Source organism: Ostrea edulis, chromosome 1 (genome assembly GCF_947568905.1).
Source record: "Ostrea edulis chromosome 1, xbOstEdul1.1, whole genome shotgun sequence".
Lineage (NCBI taxonomy): Eukaryota > Metazoa > Mollusca > Bivalvia > Ostreida > Ostreidae > Ostrea > Ostrea edulis.
This window is the reverse complement of record NC_079164.1, coordinates 79,992,432-80,000,784: the sequence shown is the minus strand read 5'-3', so window position 1 is coordinate 80,000,784 and position 8,353 is coordinate 79,992,432.

The window sequence follows — 8,353 nt, the reverse complement described above, 5'->3', positions numbered from 1 at the left end:
ATATTGCTTATGAGATTTATTAGATTGATCACTGTTGGTTATCTTCACCTTTCATAAGGAACATTTAATTTGGAGCTCCAGGTGACTTCCTAATAATCAAGTTTTATTTAATCAAGATTATTTGATACATATCAAATAGTCCACAATTAATTAAGATTGGCTAATACAGTTCGTACCGTTTACGAAATAAACCTGGTTCGAAGTATCTTGCCTCTTACAATTCCGCCTAACGGGGAACGAGTTAATTTTTCATTCTGCTCAAACCATTGTGAAAAATGATTTTCTTAATGACAATCCATTGCCATCGAGCTAATTTATTAACATCGTACACTGGTATACGCAGCCAAACAATCCTTTACCAGTGCAGCAACAGGATGAAGCCACAAAAAAGGGACAGATACTGAGATAGAAGCAATTCCGATCGATTGGTTTTGGTTTTGTTTTGTCCATGGAGAAGATAACGAACTGTGACCTATCTAATACCGATAAGCAATACAATAAAACATCTCTTCCAACAATGGAATCGTCACCGCTGTCGGCGATGGGTTGCCAAACTTTGGCCTGAGTTCGGTGTTTTCTCGGCCGCTTAGCGGGGAGCCTCAGCCTCAGCGATATTTATCGTGCCACCGCCCCGTCAGATGTGACTCGGACCCGCGGTTTAATTTGAAGGCCTGTTACAACTGTGATGGGTGCTGTGGACCTTTCTATCCTGGGCCCCACAGGACTTGAGTCTGAGACTAGGACGGCAAGGCAGTGAAGCACGGCAACGTTGTGGTCACCCCCTCCCCCTTTAAATGCAGGAGGTACCCATTCAGCCGGTGATGGAGGTTTAATCCCGGGCGAACGCTACTCGCCTTTCTCAAGGTCAACCTGAATAGAATCGTCACCACTGTCGACGATGGATTTCCAAATTTTGGCCTGTGCTCGGCCGCTTTGCGGAGAGCGATTTTTATCGTGCCACCACACACGGACCTTTTTAACCAGGATCTCCATGGGACTGGAGCTCGAGACAAGGACGGCATACCAGCCAGGCAGTGAAACACGGCAACGCTGGTCCTCCCCCCTCCCCCGAAGGCAGGAGTACCTATTCAGCCGGCGATAGGCGTCTAATCCCTGACGAAATTATGCTACCGTCTTTAAGAAGTTTTTTTGCAAGAAGAGGAATTTGGTGGATGCATTCAACTTCGACACCGAAATCAGTTTCGTTTTATGAGTGAAAAAAAATGCCATAAACTTGCATTCAAAACTTCAACTCACATTTCCTCTGCTATTTCAAAACGCAATTTATAATAACATCTGTAAGTTTAAACACACGGCATACAGTAGATGTATTATTTTGTATGTATATATGTATTAAAATATAACTTCCACCTGTGCATGTGATTGTAAACGGATGTCATGTAAATGTATATAACATTTGTAAACATGGGCTCTCACAACTCTTTTATTAAGAAAATATCGTTATGAAAATAACATACCTTGAACTACATGTATAAAAGTGATGAAAAACAACTATCTGTATAGATCTTCTATCTAGGGGTATGGGGAACCGGATAGAAAGAGGGAGGGGGGCATGTGTTGAATTATAATTCCCTAGACTATAGTATACATATATACTATTACTTTGAAATTTCAGTGACTTAAGAAATATATCAAACCTGAGGTTTCGTGTTTCACACAAAATGTAGTTTGGCAAAACCTTTTTGAAAATAATGTTAATTAATCACAAGTCTGCACATGCCCTCTCATAGGCAAATGTATGCATTGTATGTATAAGTAAGATATGTATACTACACGTATGCCCTTTTCTTGACCCACATTTTGTAAATAAAACAGATATGATGAGTCTATGGCAGATTATGAAAACATATATACATGTCATCTCATATTGCAATTTATAATTTTGAAACATTAGTATTTGAATTTTCACTGAATATGTGTTGAGGCTCAATTTTAAAATTCACTTTGTCTGACGCAGTCAATGGTATAATATAGACTTAACTGTGCAAATATCAATTATGATGATCTTTTTTCTAGGCATCAGCCTGAGGACCAATGGAGGTTAGATAGGACCAGTGCAGGTTAGATAGGACCAGTGCAGGCTAGATAGGACCAATGCAGGTTAGATAGGACCAGTGCAGGTTAGATAGGACCAGTGCAGGTTAGATAGGACCAGTGCAGGTTGAAGTGGATTTCAAGTCAACAAATAAGAGAGGTACTATATTTTCTTTTGATAAACATTTGTAAAGACAATTCTGAGTATATCTGACATATATTCATATTTTTTACTATATTTAAATATATTTATCTATATGTTGAACAGGTATTCCATTTACAGTGATGATGGCATATCCCCTGGACCCCCACAACTCCACAAATTTAAAAATCTAAAAATGTTTGATCAAGTTCCGAAGATTAAAGAACTACTGATTTGGATGAAAAACATTAATTCACTTATATGAGCTCATGCAGAGCAGTGGATGTTGTACAACATACTTTACACTAAATTGTGATTTTATGGGAAAAGAAATTATTTATTGAAATATGAAATGGTTATTTAAACACATTTGGTGTAATATACTGTATAGTGATATAAATTTTTTATAAAAAAATGTGTATAAGAAGTAGATTTGGTCCAGTTATTACAAGTAATTGTATGAAAAATAACTAAATATTTAGGCAATCATTGTGAGTGCAAAAAGGTCAACTACAATAGCACACACTATAGATCATTCTTAAATGGCTCATACAAACTTCTAGTATTGTACGTTTGAATGCTCAAAGTGGTAATTTGGGAATACTTAATCATTTAACGTCAATATTGATTGATTGATTTATGTTTTCCTCCACACTCAACAATTTTTCAGTTATATGGTGGCGCCCAGTTTTTATTGGTGGAAGAGAGAACCCAGACACAATGTACCTGGGAAGAGACCACCGACCTTCCGGAAGTAAACTGGGAAACTTTCTCACTTACCGGCGCAAGCGGGATTCGAACCCGCGCCGACAGAAGTGAGAGGCCGTGTGATTTTGAGCGCGATGCTCTAACCACTTGGCCACGGAGGCCCTATTTTAACGTAAATAGTTTATCTCTGTTGACTGTATCTCTTAAAATTCATTTCTAGAAGGGAGGTGGGTAGGGTTACAAAATCTGACATAGTTTCAGATTAAACCTCATTTGGTATATTTTTTTCTATTCAATATTTTAGATACTACTTGGCTTATTGTAAAAATGATATAAAATCAGGAATTTTATAAGCAGATTTTTTTTGTTATCAGAAAGTTTATGCCTGATAGTATTTGAGAAACGCCATATTCAGGGTAAATTTGGCTAATTGCCAAGTCGAATTATCTCAATGGTTTCCTTATATGTATTTTGAATTTCTAATTAATGTTGATTTTTTTTATCTGTTTGTGTTTAATTTACATAACTATATATGACAAACAATATTTCTGGTGTCAATAAATTTTTTATTGGCTTCTGTATTAATTTGCTAAATTTTGGCATTTTTTGCCTTTTGGGGCTGCAAAAGAGGGGATTTCAATCTCGCTTTCCTCGAAAATTAACCTGATTACTTTTGTTGATTTTTTTTATATGTTTTAGAATAAAGTCCAAATATTATAATAAATAAAATTGAAAAAAATTCAATGAGTGGTTTTTGGGGGGTAGCTATCAGTAGCTACCTTAATGTGCCAACGTCTGTAGCGACACGGGATCTCCGTTTTTAAGGTCATATCCAAAAGAGTAACCGCATCTAAGGTTTGATGCGGCCATGACACGAGCAACCTTGAACCTAGCTTTTAATTGTACATACATGAGAATAATTTCCAGCTGATTTAGTAAAATCAAATGTTTTTCAAGCATTAGGCATTTGTCCCTCACAAGTGAATTGCATCGACTTTTTAATTTGTAGGTAGTGATAGAACACTTGATTTAGCTATATATCTCTCGGTGATAGTCAAGATTTTGTGCAACTAAGAAAAAAGGGAGCATGGCGACGTCTCCATATGAGTAAAAATTCTCGAGAGGGACATTAAACACTATACAATCAATCACTTTTAATATATTGTGTAGAAGATGAGAGTCACGTTTTACTATCTTGTACTGCATACTTAATCAGAAGAGATGTTTTTACTACTTGTTGTACCCCACATTGTATATGTCAACTTACACTGCATTATTTTTTATTAACGAATTTCCCTCGGCAAACCACCCAGTTTATACTTTCCGCTTATATTTACAGGCATTCTTTGATTTACAGAAAAGACTATGCGTAATCATTGTCTTTATATATATTTCTATTATTTCTTTATCACAGTGACATATAGGTCCAATGGATCAGGTGTTTTGAATTCGCATTCATAATCATTCGAAATGATGTATGTCACTACAAATACTGACTTACTGTAACAATACGTGACAGAAGAGTGCATCAAAATTGTCGCCGTGACTACACTAATCCCAATACAATAATTTTTTTCTAAAGAAAATTTGGTGTCTAAAACTACAAGTTTTAATCATGAATCAAGTCGCGATCTTCGCTCGACAACACCTTCTTTTTACTTTGACAAGAACTGTATATTTTGTGCAAATTTTCTGATAGGAAACGTGGCGTTTATGGCTTTTCTATCCGAGCTGTAGATTTTTCAAAGAAACTCGTAGATATGAAAGCAATGAGGAATGGTAAAAAACAATACCCTCGTCCCGGCTAATATACATGCATCCGATTCAATTTATCGCTAAACATGTAGCGTGAATTTTCTAACTGGAAAGCAAATCTGGCATAAATTGATACCATTATTTATACAATGTTTGGTACCATATAAAAGTTTTGTCTCAAATAATACACATATAAAATATGAAAATACTGTCATTTACCATCCAAATGTTACGGCCAAAGTTAAACATTTTGCGGACTGACAAACAATCGAACAGAGCAAACAAGGATCTCTTCATTAAATATTTGATACAACAGAACTTAATGTCACATTAATTATTTTGAATTTTATGAGGCTTTAATGTCACATTAGATATTGGTACAACTATGTCTATGGTACAAATCACGATGCATACTCTTCCAAATTAGGACCTAAATAGAAGATTCTCGAGTTGAATATTAGTTGATTAGTTTCGCAATCTTATTATTCAAAAGAGGTACTAAGAAAGAACCAATTTTGAACTTATTAAAATCATAATCAAAAATTTTTTTGAACTGTTTCACCTTTTTTCAAACCTTCTTTCACCTTTTGTTTTCCAAAATGCGAAAACAGTGTGCAGTTCATACTTTCGGAACACGTCGTGTGGTGAGTTCCGAATTGAGCATTGACTTAACCGACTTTCATTTTTAGGACGCTGTAGCTACGGTAACAACTCCATCAGCTGAATATGATGATCGATCAAGTGGATCAACTTCAGGATGGTCGATTGGAAGAGGCAAGGGAAACGTCGGAAAGGCTGACACGCCTGTGCACGGAGAAAGAAAATGCAAGTAGATCTACACTCAAGTTAATCCGAGATTCCCCTGACTATAACAGGTACGGTACAATCACTACATTTAGCTACGTAGCTTGAATTACCTTCATAGCTTTGTTTACCTACATGGCGTAGCTTAATTTAGCTACTAAATCATACTTATTTCTTAAATGAGCATTTTTTTCAGGATGTACAAAAAATTGCACTTTCATGCAGTGATAATTTTCATCCAATTCATCCAAAAAATACTCTTGAAGATGCGTCTCCTTCAGCGCAAGTTCAATTAAAGTTCTGAAAGTTTTGGGGCTATGTGTTCATGACCAAACAGTTACTTCGTGAATTGAATTACAAAGAAAACCAGTTTTGGTTGACATGATAATTGATTGGTAGTTATTCAGCACAATGTGAAGTAATCATAATTATCCATGCCTCACCGTACAAATGGTGGTGAACAGTTACCCAAAGAATAGAAATACATCTTTTGCTTAAAATTGTACAAAAGCAGCAATGCTTAAACTATCTTTGCACTGGGTTGCGTTTTCAAAACTCCATATTACAAATATTGGTAGTCATATACTTGCAATTTTTTTTGTCTATTTTGAATAAAAAGCAAATTTGCGAAAACTTGCATTAAAATAGCTAAATAACCCCTGCTTTTGTTCGGCGGAGGTTAAAGTCAGAGGAATCTCGAATTACACTCAAGGGCCAGATTTATTTCTGCACTTTAATCGTTAACAGATTTTGTATTTCAAATATTTCACAAAATTTTATATAAGTTATTGTAGTCAATATATGAAAATTTCAGACTTATGATCAAAGTAATTTTATCTGAATTTTTAGAATTTTAATGTGAATCTTTGTTGTTAATTTTGATTAATAGGAATTTACATAAGTTGAAGCTCAAAAGAAAAATTTAATTTTTACATTTAGATTACATATTCCACATGATCCAGTGAATGTTCAAAACTGTAATACTTACAGAAAAAACCCAAACAATGGCATCAGATTTATATCTACACATTGTGCATGATTTGTAAATAATAGTGATAGCCAGTTGAAATGTTTTAGCAATTTTTTTAATATATTGTTTCTATAGAATTATATATATTTAACCCTTGAGTGTTAAGACAATGATTTCTAGTTTTCTGAAGATCTAATGGACTTTCTTTTTTAATACACTACACAATAAAAGTATACATTGACTTACTTTTATGCGAATAAAAAGAGGATATTTTTTGCTCTCAATAGCATATGCAGGCAGTTATATATCCGACAAGGTTTTTGGGTGTGACAATATATCAGAGTACAACTAAGTTACACATGTTACTAATATGTAATATTCAAACAACTGAACACAGAAATTTTGATAGAAATTGGTGTACTGGTAGGGAAGACAAGTGTAAGTAACACATAATCATCATCCATACATGTACAAAATAGGTTGATATATTTTTTTTTTTGGATTAATTATTTTAGCATTAAGAAGTATTCTTGACACACTGCTCAAGCAGCAAAACGAAATACTTGAGAGGATCAAAGTCCTGGAACAAAAAGAACATGATAGAGAGGACTCTAGGGAAGAAAAAATACATGTTCCCCCAAGTGTATGGGTAAATGACTTAAAATCACATTCCTTAATATTTACAACATTTTATTTAGAATGTCTAATATTTTTAAAAGTTAAATGAAAATTGTAACCAAGATACTTTACAAAAACTTTATGTTGTTCATAAGATATGTAGATCTAGCTACTATAAGTAATTTCCCTCTATGTTTTAATTTCTTTCCCTTAAATTGTACTGCCAGAATTCTGTAAGAGATGGATACACTGATGGTTTAAAGAGAGGTTTCGCCTGGAATTTTGAGGGAAAAAAGTAAATTTGTCATGCCATATACTTGCTCTGATTTGAAGTTATGTATCTATCATATTGATCTTGTGCATATAATAAAATTTCTCTTGACTAATGTTAATCTGCTTATATTTGAATAAAACTATGCAAAGCTAAAAAGATATATGAAGTAAAGACAAAATCTCCCCAGTTTTATTTGAAGTAAGGTATTTTTTTAAGATCTTAAAGTCCTCATTAATACACTTTATGTTACTTTTATGTGTTAAATTAACGGACTTAAGTTTCAAGTATTAACTTAAAATTATATTGAGTAATTAAAGGGAGAAATGTTGTGCATTTATTATGAAAAAATATTATTATGCATATATACAAAATAGACCACAGGAGGATGAAAACCAGGAGATGTCATCTCATATCTCCACTTTTGTGAAAGGCTGGAATGCCAGTGTAGAAGAGCGGATAATTCAATGTAAGTTTAAATGAAATATATATATAAACACTTTTATTTTGCTGATGATACATATAGCGCTTTTTATTATAACATTTCCATTCTTTGCTCTATAATAATAATTAATTTTGTTTATATTAAGGTGGTTTACGAAGGTATTTCCTGTCACCCCCCCCCCATAACGTGTTTGTAAATAATACATTTTGAAGAACAATTAATTTGTTCAACTAAACTTTGAACACACATATCAGTCAACCTCTGTTTTATAATAGGAAAAAAAGTTTAGAAGTTGCATTCTCCTGATCACACCAAATATATCCTAACCCTATATCGTACAATTTTTGTTTGATGCAATAGGCCCAGTTTTTGCTACATTTTGTCATTCTATCACAGTTGTAATATTAATTCATCGTAACAATTTCTAATTATACAATTTTCACTACGCAACACTTTAAACCAAAATTTGAACATTCTGAAGAATCGAATGATTTTCATAGGTAACCTCCCAGTTTCAAAATACACCGAGGCAGAATTTATGTTTTTTCGCACACCTAAAACAGATTTTATAAACTCTAACTGTAT